Source organism: Carassius auratus, chromosome 48 (assembly GCF_003368295.1).
Source record: "Carassius auratus strain Wakin chromosome 48, ASM336829v1, whole genome shotgun sequence".
Classification (NCBI taxonomy): Eukaryota; Metazoa; Chordata; class Actinopteri; order Cypriniformes; family Cyprinidae; genus Carassius; species Carassius auratus.
In genome coordinates, this window is record NC_039290.1 from 5900668 (window position 1) to 5913876 (window position 13209).

The window sequence follows — 13209 nt, forward strand, 5'->3', positions numbered from 1 at the left end:
CTGCTTGTCCTAAGTCAGAACTTTGAAAATGTATGACTTGTTGTGGCGTAACAAATACAAACGCAGAGAATGTACGCCAATAAAGCCATGTTTATTCATGCATATGCCATTGTGACGTGTAATCCTGCCACACCTTTCATGTAAAGGCAGAAGTAAGATATGCTAGATATGCAGGGTAATGATTGATCAAAGGCTGGTACATGGTGTTTCAGAACATTGTCAGCTCGTGTGAACACCGTGTCATTTGCATACCAGGTTTCAATTCGGTAAAGTGCTTTGGTTTAAACAAGACCTTGTGCCCTAGCTGAATCGGTGCGTTTTCTGACTATCAGACTAGGCACCAGTTTGTATTAACAATACTTTTGCTGACCGCAGAATTTCAAACTGAACAATGTCTTATCTAACTCAAACATGTGCGTTGTCAAATTCATAGTTTGTTTAAACAGTGTAAACTTTGCCTGGCATTTTCATGACATTACAGTAGTTTGACAAGTCAGCCTCTGGCCAACGCGAGTTAGGACAGGTCTGTTTGGGAATCCTGTTTGAAAAGGATCAGTTTGTGTTTGCATTGCTACACTATAGAGAGTGCAACAGTCGGGTTTCGACAGTAAAAATCCCATTCATTTTTTTCCATGGGGAATTGAACTCCTAACCAGAGCTATGAGGTGTTAAACCTGTCGAAGCCTGTATGAGTTTCTTTCTTCAGTTGAACACAAAATAAGATAGGCTCATTTAAAGTAAACAATAAACAAAGTCAATCACTTTAAAAGGCTACAAATTGAATAATTATTTGCAATACATTGTGGGATTGTAGTTTTTTCTTCCTTTTATTAAATTAATTCACAGTTCTTGTACTTTCATCTTCTCTTTTTATCTGATTTCTGAAGTTCTTTTTTGCTTTAAATCAAATTTGTAATATTCTGATTCATTCAAGCTGGATGGTTTGGTTCACGGCTTATAATGTTTTTTTTTTTTTTTTTTTTTTTTTTTTTTTTTTTAGAAAGTATTTTAAAGTGCTGCCTGCATTCTCAAGTGTAAATGATGTTAAGCGGTCCTGCCAACTGATACTCTGGCAAATATGCTTTCTATAATGGCATAAATGTAGTAGAATCGTACTGGCCAGTATGCTAGTTTGACTGGTAATGCAGTGATTAGTATCTGCCGATCCTGTCAGCGGTCATGGAGAGATTACAGCCTGTGGGCTTTCTGTGAATTAACATGAAATGTTTTTCCTGAATTATCGGATTTACCTCCGTGCAATGTTTCCTTTTTAGCCTTTAATTTGATTAAGGAAACATGCTTTGTTTTGTAGCTTTTAGCTCTGGAAATGCATGCTATTCAAGCAGATCGTTTAATAACATCAGTTCCAATGAAAGGTTTGCAAATGCCAAGTTCAGAAGATGAAAATAAGAGACACAGCAAGTTTCTTTATTTCACGTAAGGGATTTTAAGATTTTTAAAATAAACCTGTGATGGCAGGTGACAAATTTATCACATTGCTAAACCAAAAACAAAATGCTACACACTCATAGTGTTTGCCTGAAAATATGATGTGCATAAAAATTTTTTCAAGATGCATTAAGTAAAATGCAATTACTGACATATGACTTCAATGCATCTGCTGTAGAAAATAAAATAATTTGAATATCACGTAAAAATGCCACACACCATTACAGTTTTCTAGAAGTAATTTTTAAGTTCAGATGCAATTTGTTTGGGTGTACAGTAAGTAACTGCATCCCATATGGATTTAGTTGTTTCATGGCTTTAGGTTTAGGGAGGGGACAGAACACGTTTGCATGTTAATTCATTTGCATTCATTTACTTGCAATGTATTAATACATGCTGTCAGCGCATCGGGCCAATGCGTGCTGGCTTCAGCATGTAAAATATAAACCCCACGCTTGATCTGACGCACGTGGCTGATTAGAGAAGCTTCCGCTCTGCACAGTGAGCGGCCCAGATATCTTCCGTTCAGCCTTAAATGATTTCATGTGTGTTGGCAGCCGATTAAGGGGTGAACAGGTTTTCAGACATTTTATTTTAGAGGTGCAAGCATTAATATTGTGTTTGAAGCATGCAGTTTTTTTTCCATCTACTAGTGCTTTCTGGTGTCTTGCTTAAAGGGATAGTTCACCCAAAAAATAAAATTGTTTGTTTATATGCTTACCCCCATGGCATCCAAGATGTAGGTGACTTTGTTTCTTCAGTAGAACACAAAACACAGATTATAAATGGAAGTGGATAGGAATCATGAACTTTGAGATAGGGGTGTAAGAAATATCGATACATGTGCGCATATTTAGCATTATTATTATGAGGGATGCATGATATAAAAAGTTATGTTCAGTAACCGATCAATGTCTGATATAAAAATGTATACTGTTTTGTCTATAATTAAAGTAAAACATCAATCATTTAAAAAGGCTACAAGTGAATTGATATTTCATAATTATATTATTATTATTATAATATACTATCAAGTATTTTTAGCTTTTAATTTATATTTCTAGTTTTTTTTTTTTTTTATAAATCTGTTGTAATTGATATATTTATTTAATTCATTTATACCTAAACTTTTCATTTTTTTTAGTTATTTTTTTATTTATTTTAGGATTCATCTTATACTGTATTGTATTTTACTTTATTCTGCTTTATTTAAATGAACACAATCCATGTTTTCTTCTTTCTTTTTTTTTTTTTTAAACCAGTAACACTGATTTAGGAATTATGTACATTGTTAAACAATGGATATTCATTTTGAGATTTGCTAAAGATTTGCGTTATTGAATTATTAGTGTCTTTAAAGATTAACAGCTATAAATAGAATTTCTGTCATATACACACCCTTCTGCATTCTTCCCTCCGCAGTACAGAAAAGAAAATATTTTGAAAGTTAAGCAACATTGGACCCCATTGACTTTCATAGATTTTTTTTTTTTTTTCGTTCCACAGAGCAACAACCAGTTTGGAATGAGATTAGGGTGAGTAAGTGATTACATCATTTTCATTTTGGTACTAATATATTGTCCATCCCTACATTTAATTGAACAAAAGTGGCCAGATTTGATTCCTATGGACTGACTTTTACACAAATCCTGTACAAACCCTCTAGCTGTAGATTCATTTGTGTTGTGATTCCTTGAGGGAGTGTTAATATAGTCCTGTGCTGAAAAGCAGCCTGTCCAGACAAAAGGTCTGATCGGCTGATCAGAGACCCTGGCGTTCCCGTTCATCTGCTCACACACTCCTGGAATTCCAATAATCACTTCCATGGAAACCCTTGACCTGGTCTCTTCAGATGGAGTAAATATTGACTCGAGCGCCTCCTGCCTTGCTGTTTCTCGCTGAGTGGCTGTGTCTGGGAGTCAGATCTTGACTGTGTGTGCCGTGTTTACTGTACTTTGACTTCCTGTCGATGCATGTTGTTTAGTAGGATTCTCTTGTTCTTGAAAGGGTTGTGACCAGGTTTGGGCAGGTAGTGCACACACATGCTGTATTGTAACTCTGTTCAATGATTTACTGAAGTGACAATAAAAGGAAAGCATGAAGAAGAAGAGGAGGAGAGGAGGTAAACATGGAGTCCTGAGCTCTATCCTCTCTGTCTTTTATACTTTTATGTTAATATATTTTTATATACAAATTTAACCATGTCTGTGCATTAAAATCTATATGTAAAATTGCTCTTTTTTATTGTAGAGTAAACAGTTCTGGTGTGTGTGTGTGTGTGTGTGTGGGTGTGGGAGTGTGTTTTTAATCTTGGTCCTGACTTCTTTTTTTTTTTTTTTTAAACCAGTAACACTGATTTAGGAATTATGTACATTGTTAAACAATGGATATTCATTTTGAGATTTGCTAAAGATTTGCGTTATTGAATTATTAGTGTCTTTAAAGATTAACAGCTATAAATAGAATTTCTGTCATATACACACCCTTCTGCATTCTTCCCTCCGCAGTACAGAAAAGAAAATATTTTGAAAGTTAAGCAACATTGGACCCCATTGACTTTCATAGATTTTTTTTTTTTTTTTCGTTCCACAGAGCAACAACCAGTTTGGAATGAGATTAGGGTGAGTAAGTGATTACATCATTTTCATTTTGGTACTAATATATTGTCCATCCCTACATTTAATTGAACAAAAGTGGCCAGATTTGATTCCTATGGACTGACTTTTACACAAATCCTGTACAAACCCTCTAGCTGTAGATTCATTTGTGTTGTGATTCCTTGAGGAGTGTTAATATAGTCCTGTGCTGAAAAGCAGCCTGTCCAGACAAAAGGTCTGATCGGCTGATCAGAGACCCTGGCGTTCCCGTTCATCTGCTCACACACTCCTGGAATTCCAATAATCACTTCCATGGAAACCCTTGACCTGGTCTCTTCAGATGGAGTAAATATTGACTCGAGCGCCTCCTGCTTGCTGTTTCTCGCTGAGTGGCTGTGTCTGGGAGTCAGATCTTGACTGTGTGTGCCGTGTTTACTGTACATTCAGAGTTTGACTTCCTGTCGATGCATGTTGTTTAGTAGGATTCTCTTGTTCTTGAAAGGGTTGTGACCAGGTTTGGGCAGGTAGTGCACACACATGCTGTATTGTAAACTCTGTTCAATGATTTACTGAAGTGACAATAAAAGGAAAGCATGAAGAAGAAGAGGAGGAGGAGAGGAGGTATGTAAAACATGGAGCCTGAGCTCTATCCTCTCTGTCTTTTATACTTTTATGTTATATATATTTTATACAAATTTAACCATGTCTGTGCATTAAAACCTATATGTAAAATTGCTTCTTTTTTTTATGTAGAAAACAGTTCTGGTGTGTGTGTGTGTGTGGGTGTGGGTGTGGGAGTGTGTTTTTAATCTTAGTCCTGAAGAAAAACCAGTCCAGGATGGGTTTGAGAAGCACTGTTATTGTAATGCATTGGCCATTTATCCAAAAACCTTCTTTGCATTTAAAGTTTAGATTTGCTTGGCTTCACAAGCGCACAGCCCTAATATACATAGTTTACAAGTTCTTTACTGTGTGGTGAGAAACATCTACTGAAGTGATACTGAAGTAGATAGCTTTAAACATGTCAACCTTAATGAAGGCTCTTCAAACTCCTCCATGGCGCAGATAACCTGAAAGAGAGAGCTGACTGAAAACTGATTGATAATGGCTTCAGTAGCAGCTCAATTGGAAATGCATCAGTGTTCAGACTGCCTTTCTTGTGATTCCCACAGTCCTGTCTTGGAGTTTGAGAAGAGGTTGAGCCCCAGTTGGAATGTTATCATGGCGTAGTGATTACAGAATGAATGTTGATAATCTCGCTGAAGGACAAGCATCAGGATCACAGCTCGAATGGTATACTGTGGTATGAAAAAGTGTCCCTCAAGTCAATACAGTATTAATGTACAATATACACAAACTTCAAATCTTTATGTTCACATCTATAAAGTTTGCCGACTTGATAGTATAATATAATATACTTCTTTCAAAAGCAATATATATAGTGTTCCTGTAGCTCAATTGGTAGAGCATTGCACTATCAAGCACAAGGTTGGGGGCTTGATTCCCCGGGAACACAAGATTGGTAAAAATTGGTGTGCATGTGTGTTGTGTGTATATATATATATATATATATATATATATATATATATATATATATACACACATACATACATACTAAAATTCAGCTTTGCATCACAGAAATAAATGATAATTTAAAGTATAATAAATTTAAAAACAATTATTTTAAATTGTAATAATATATCACAATATTGTCTGTATTTGTATCTGTATCTTTTTTGTAATCTGTATTTTTGATCAAATAAATGCAGGCTTGATGAGCAGAAGAAACTTCTTTCAAAAACATTACAAATAGTCATGTTTCCAAACTTTTGGTCTGTACTGTACACACACACACACACACACACACACACCACACACACACACACACACACACACACACACACACACACACACATACATACATATATATATAATATATATATATATTATATATATATATATATATATATATATATTTATTTATTTATATTTATTTATTTATTTAATCGTACTGTCCTCATCGTAGTTTGTATCTTTTATATATATATAACTTTATTTATTTATTTTATTTAATCAGAGCATTATTTATCTGACTAAATAAGACTTCCTGAATAAATGAAAAACTGAATTTGTGCTCATGTTCATACAATTTTAATGTAAATTTTAGGATTTATTTGAATTTACATTTATGCATTTAGCAGAAGCTTTTATCAAAGTGACTTAAAGTGCATTTAAGCTATAATTTTTTTTACCAGTATGTGTGTTCCCTGGGAATTGAACACACAACCTTTTGCGCTGCTGACACAATGCTCTACCACTGAATTGTCTGGGTTCCATTACTGTAAATGATGAGAGAAACGATTTTATTTTATTCGTTTGGTTCTTGTTTGGTACAGTCACTGGTCATGATATAAAAACCCTGATTACGTGACATCTCGAAAACACTGCATAACATGACAAAACTTTAGCTGCTAATCTAGACGGGGAGTTTTCACTTTCTGTTGCTGCGGCCTTGTACACTTTCAGGTGCTTTTCCAGTTCAACTGAATTAAATACTTTCATTCACATGTCTTCCTCTGGCTTCGATGCTTCCAGTACCAGGGCGTACTAAAGCAGCTATCCACAGTTAATGAAACGTTTGATGTTCACCATGCGAATGCAGGAATAACATGATAGACAAAAAAAAAAAAATTGATTTTTTTAAATTTTTAAAATTGACTTTGTTATCTTAAACTAAAAATAAATAAATAAGAAAGTTTGTTAAATTACTAAAACTAAAACAAATAAGACAAAAACATTTCAATAGTCATCCATTTTTATATTATTTTATTATATAATAATATTTATATAAACATTTTTCAAATGCTAAATATCCTGTTATTGCTATATTTTTATTCAAATGTAAATTTTAGTATTTTTTATATAAATAATAATAATAATAATAAAATGTTTAAAAATATTAATAGATGCTATGTAAATAGTATATGAATAATATTAAAATAACAGTAATGGGTAGAGCTATAACTTTCTGCTTATATAGTCTTTTCTGCTGAAATGATTGTGTGAACAGGTTTTATTGAGCTTTACATCTCAAATCATAGCCTGCGAAGACAAACTGAGTTCATGTGAAAAAACTTTATCTGATAAAAGAAGGAAAAAAAGGATCTCGGGTCAACAGAAAACCTGAGTTGTATTCTGTTTCGGCTCAAACCCCTGGGAAGTATGTGGGTTTGGTGATCCTCTGGCTTCTCCTCCTGCATAATTAAGTGAATCGAAGCCTTTCATCATGGATTGGACTCTCTCTCTCTCTCCTCTCTCTCTCTCCCTCACTCACTGTCTGCAGGTGTTTTCCCTCGTCCTCAGGAGAGCTGACCGTGAACATTCAACACGCTAGCTGACCGCCGGGCTTAACTGTTTTCATGTTTCTGCAGGTGTTTTGGAGTCTATGGATGCTTGCGTGTAATTTAGAGATGGTTTTTGCTTCTGGTTTGTCAGACAGGACTTTAAAAAGAGGAATTAATACAGGCTGCATAGCAACAGATGAGTGAATAGTTTCAGTATCACATACTGGACTCAGATTGCACGGCTTGCTGGGTTGGAACAATGGACAGTTTTGTTTTATCCCAACCTGAGGTAGCTCCAGCTGAGTCCGCTTTGTGCTTTTTCATATGACTGCGGTATAATGGGTAACAGTCATCAGTAAGGTCAGATTTATAGCAGAGATTAGGTGGTTGCTATGGTTTCTAGGGTGTTCTGGAGGGTTGGAATGGAAAAATTTTTTGTTTTGTGAATAATTAATATGTAACTAAAATGCTTAAATAACATTAATCTCTCTAAATATATGTAGTAGTAATATAAATGTATATAATGAAATGTATACAAAATTATATTTTTCTTGTTCAACTAAAATAAAATGTTTTTAATGTATGTATATATATATGTATGTGTGTGTGTGTGTGGGGGGGTATATATATATTAATATGACTAACGAAAAATAAGTAATATATAAACCATAGATATATTATGTATTTTATGTTTATTATGTATTAAAATTAAATATACTGTATATATCTGAGCTATTAATATATACACAGATTTAATATGTAATATATTTTTTTTTTATTAAATTAAAATAAATAATATTCATATGTTTACAGTAATAAAATAAAATAAAAATATATTTTTTTTTTATTAAAATAAATTATATTCATAAATATGCATTCAGTGAGTCATTTTTGGGTCATGCCCTACCATTTGAGAAAAATGCCATAGTCATATTTTCTGCTTTTGTGTGTGTGTGTGTGTGTGTGTGTGTGTGTGTGTGTGTGTGTGTGTGTGTGTGTGTTTGCAGCACGAGTCCAGGCCTGTAGGCATCCTGAATCTGTTAGTAGTCTGAATCTGAAGCATCATGTGTGTTTGTGTATATGCATTACTGTACAGTATGTACGTGTAGCAGCTAGCCCTCACTTGAAAATGGCTTGGCTAAACAGCCCAGCTGCTCTTCAGCACAAAAAACAAGACCGGAGGGGCAATATCGACCCTCCACCCCCACATACTGCCCGCTCTGTCCAGTCCGAGCCGTCTGTCTCTCCCAGCGCTCAGGAATCAGAGGCGGTCTGTGGAGCACTGGGGGGGGGGGGCGTCTCTGCTTCATCCGATCTGTCGGAATCTCCTCAGCTGTTACACAGCAGCACATTTCACTGGTGACATGAGAATTTCCCATCTCGCAGATGACAAACAGCCATGCTGTGATTGGTTTAGGTTTTGTTCCCATGTTAGGGACTATTTTTAGTTTATTTATTTATTTACTTAGCTCTTTGGGGCATTTCTTGTATTTGTGCACTTACAAAAAATATAGATATAGTTCTGTAGCTATCCACACAATTGAATCTAAACGCAGTTAATAATTAACATTTATTTACTGCAAAGTTTGTATAAGATAGAATAGGATAGATTTAGATAACATTAATCATTCAAAAATATGATTTTTTGTGTAATTTTAGATATCATACCATACTGTTGGTAAAACCCCAATGCTTCAGCCGTCATATACCAGCTAAACAGGTTTGTTAGAGATGTGGCCTTCAGGATTTGGCCAGAGGCAGCATGTTAAATGTGAGTTTGTTTTATCCAGACCCTTTGATTGGCGTAGGCCAACAGTATTGTTCTGGGCGCAGTGGGACTGAACTCAGCTCCTAATTTGTGTTTGGATTAAACTGCGATGATTCCCAGACCTAATCTCAGATTTACCAAGTGCTCCAGATACGTTTGAGTCTTACGCAATCTCCAGCAAGAAAGCCTGCCACGATTTCTGCTCGTGTTTCCAAATATGGAGAGATTTATCAGAAATTCAGATGTTATTGCTGAGGCAAAGATCACTACCAATATTGCTCACACTTGACATTATTAGGAGGTTATGAATAATAATGATACTCATTCTACTCTGGGGCACATAAACACCCCAACAAGTTCAACGCTAACAACACTGACCCTAAAGAAATGCTTTGGCATCCACCCACAGCTTCATTCTTTTGTTGCTTTTATTTCATGTTTTTTTTTTCCTTTTCTTATCTGTATTTCTTTTCTTTTGTTCTTTTTGTACATTTTGTATTTTTTTATTTTTTTATTTTGCATTATTATAACAATTTTTCTTATCTTTATTTCTTGTTTCAAATTTTTGTTGGCATTTGGTTGTATTTTTTTCTTTTTTTTGTTGCTTATCTATTTCTTAACTTTTAATGCTTTTGTTGACTTTTTAGTATTTTTCTTCTTTGTTTTATTGCTCTTTATCCTTTATTTGTTTTAAGTTTTGGGGTATTTAGATTTTTCTTTTGTAAATGTGTTTTTGTTTTTTCTTTTTTGTTATTTCTTTTTATTTTTGTGTTTTGATTGCTACTTTCTTTTATTTATTTTTTTGATGGTCTGTTTTTATTGTTTTTGGCACATGCATCTTTTGCACTAAACATATTTTATTCAGAAAAGTGCAAAATATGCATTTAATTGGTCTTTCTGTCATCGTGTAATGTTAATTCAGAAAAAGTGTTTTTTTTTTTTGTTTTTGTGTTATTTTAATATTCAAATAGCCCTCCAAATGAAGAATCAGTTCCTAATGACATTACCTGTCAATCAAACTTCATAAGCCGCCTGACACAACACAGCATAAATTCAATGAATGAATTTCCTGTTTCCAGTTGTTGTTTTACCATAGATCAATGATGCTTTACATAATGTCATAACCCCGTTTGACTCCTTTCTTCAATGATCATTCACTACATTCAAACTCAGTAAGGTCCGTTTTCGGCTATCTGCCAGATACAGCTTCAATCAGAGTCAAACATTCACTTCTCACAAAGCAAATGACATTTCTCCTTTAATGACTGTGCCTTTGTGTTAATGACTGTTTTTGTTGTGGGCTGGACATTACTGAGGCATGAGCTCATGGACTCCATTAACTGGGTTAACGTAGACATCTGTGTTGTTGCAGGATGCAGGTTTTCCCTGGATACTGACTGGTAAATGCAAGGGACCGTATAGCACCCATGATACATTTATGTCATCTAGAGCCCCATATGGTGGGAGAGCAAACTAATGAGCTGATGTTTCTCTCTCTTTCAGTTTTCTTAAACGAATTTTAACTGCATTCGTATTTTTTCTTTTCCGAACCACCCATTGCTTAATTTTTTGGGGCATAATTGGCTACAATGGATATTTGTCTACGGATATTTGTAAAGCAAAACAATCAGATACATTAAAGGTTATTTTGGCCGAACAGGAACAAATAAATGAAAAAAATCTCTATGAACCCATTCACCAATCTGTTTGAATTGGCAGACCACGATGAGCAGATGTTATTACATTTTGGCTGCTTATTTATTTATTGGTGTTATTTTTCTTTATTTTATTATTATTTTTTCGTTTGTTGGATCTTTTGTTGCTTTATTTTTTGTGCTTTTTATATGTTATATTTTGTTTTCTTTTTATTTATTTAACCCTTTTTGTTTTATATGTTATATGTTCATTTTGTTTTAGTTTATTTTATTGTTGTTGTTTTTTATTTATTTATATATATTTCATTTTATTTCTTGTTTTTTTTTAAGGATTTATTTTATTTTGTCTTTATTTTTTGTTTTCTTTTATTTGGTGCATTTGTTTTAGTTTCTTTTCTTTTTTATTTGCTGTCATTTCAAGTCTGTTTTTCTGTTTGCTTAGTTTTCATGCTGAACAGTTCTTTCAGAGGCCTCTTTTCGAAGAGTGAAGAAAAAAGCTGTCATTGCACTTGTTGTGAACAGATTTGCTTGAGAACTTGTTTGTAAATACCATATTTTATTCAGTGTGACTTGGAATCGATGTGAAAAAATAACTTGGATATCCTACATTTCAGGGTCAGTGCAGGTCTTTAATGGTAGCAGAGCACACATCTGAGCACTCTCCTCATAACTCCAGTCTTGTGAGGCGTTTGCGGCAACTGCACTGCCAGTGAACCTGAAGTGCACAGGTCTCTAGTGAAAGCTTGTAGGGCTCCAGGGACTTCGGCTGCGCTCTAACTCTGCATTCACACTGGTTCGGCTGAGATTAGTTCCCCTCCACCGGGCCCGTTACAAGCTCCTCTAAGAAACGAGTTGCCCTGAGCTGCCAGTCCGCAGGGGTTTCTGAGACAAGACACTTCCGCTTTTGTAGAATTTATCACCCTGTAGGCAAGCGGGGGCTTGTTCTTACATGTTTATAGAGAGTTGAGGACTGTAAGGAAGCACGTGTTTAGTCAGGTTTGTGTGGGTGGATGGGAAAGTGTCTCTGTCTGTCTCTCAAAGAATGTGTGTGTGTGTGCTGGCAGACAGACAGTATGACATGTGGAAGTGTGTGTGTGTGTGTGTGTGTGTGTTGGGGGTCCGAAGATCGTATTGCAGTGGCTGTCACTGGTATGTGAGAGGAAACAGCTGAGCACTCCTGTACTCTGCTGAAGAGAGGTTAAAGTGCACTAAACAAAACCTCATGCTACCATGGGTCACACAAACTGCGGCCACTCGGTTCTCTGGCCTTTTTCTTTTGATCAGATCTGTCGGTGTAAAATGTAATTTTAGCCAGTCGCAATCATCTTTATATACAGGGCTTAAATATTCCGGCACCGTGCCGGATCTCCGGCGTGTGACCGTGAGGAAAAAAACATTAATATTTGAGAGCCTGCGCATGCAGTTTAATATTTTCAAGCCAATTTATTTCTTCTACCTGCCGGATCCGGGTGTGACCGTGAGGAAAAAACATTAATATTTGAGAGCCTGCGCATGCAGTTTAATATTTTCAAGCCAATTTATTTCTTCTAACCAATCATATGAGAGGAACGCAGCTTTAACTAAACGTTGCAAGCCTATCAGAAGCAGAGAAGGGCGTGTCCTTGCAACACAGTATGATTGACGCCCATACGTCAATATCATTTAGCGTTGTCGGAGAAAAAAAAATGGAGCGCAAGTTTATGAAGCCTGGGGATGCTGTCCTAGACTTCTAGCAATAGATAAAGGACTCAAAAATAAATGGCGCTTTTTTGGCAGTTGGTGCAAGAAACAGAGAGCCCTGGGCTTGTTCTGCATTATTTATTCGAGGAAGCTTCTGTATGCCGGCAGCGGTAAGAAAGTGCTTGCTCGCTATGATTTATGTTGCGTTCCAGGCAACCCGTAACCCATGTTTTTCCAACCTCTAAGTCCCCGTGAAACGGAAGTTACAAACGGCTTCTCTCCAGTGTTGTGACGTATTTCCGAGAGAAACGGAATAATAAATGAGGAAAATAGTGGGCGTGGCTTATTTTCCAACTAGCACCTGATTGGATCTAGATAAGTAGGTGTGTTCAATTGCATGAGACATGGTTCATTTCAACTCACCGTCGTCAAACTTTAAGGTACTGACGGGACAGCGTTATCTGTTAATTAATGACAGATATCTCACAAACCCCATTTCGTGTTCTGTCCAATTTTTTAAGTATTCGCGCGTGAAGTGCTTCGGGCACATCCGTGAACACTCTGTTATACCTCTTTCCTCGAAATGTAATTAAATCGATCCATCTGGACCGTAACGAAGGACTTTAGGGAAAGGGAAAAGTGTTCCGTGAGTTCCACAACCAAAAATGCACCTCCCTCGCCATCTCTCCTTTCACGCGCTGTCAATTTTCGCAAAC

General features: G+C 35.7%; 1 protein-coding gene across 4 annotated transcripts in view; it reads left to right on the top strand.

Annotated features, from left to right (window-relative positions):
- Nucleotides 1–13209, top strand: part of LOC113065632 (proto-oncogene tyrosine-protein kinase Src) — a 46257-nt gene that overhangs the window by 12542 nt on the left and 20506 nt on the right. Inside the window, exon 2 of one of the 4 annotated variants that reach the window (XM_026237054.1) lies at nucleotides 2956–2984. The exons of 2 other annotated variants lie outside the window; for them this stretch is intronic. The gene's annotated coding sequence lies outside the window, so the exon portion shown is untranslated. Of the gene's footprint in view, nucleotides 1–2955; nucleotides 2985–4498; nucleotides 4668–13209 lie in introns of those variants that run through there. One more of the 4 variants, XM_026237055.1, reaches the window with a different exon arrangement.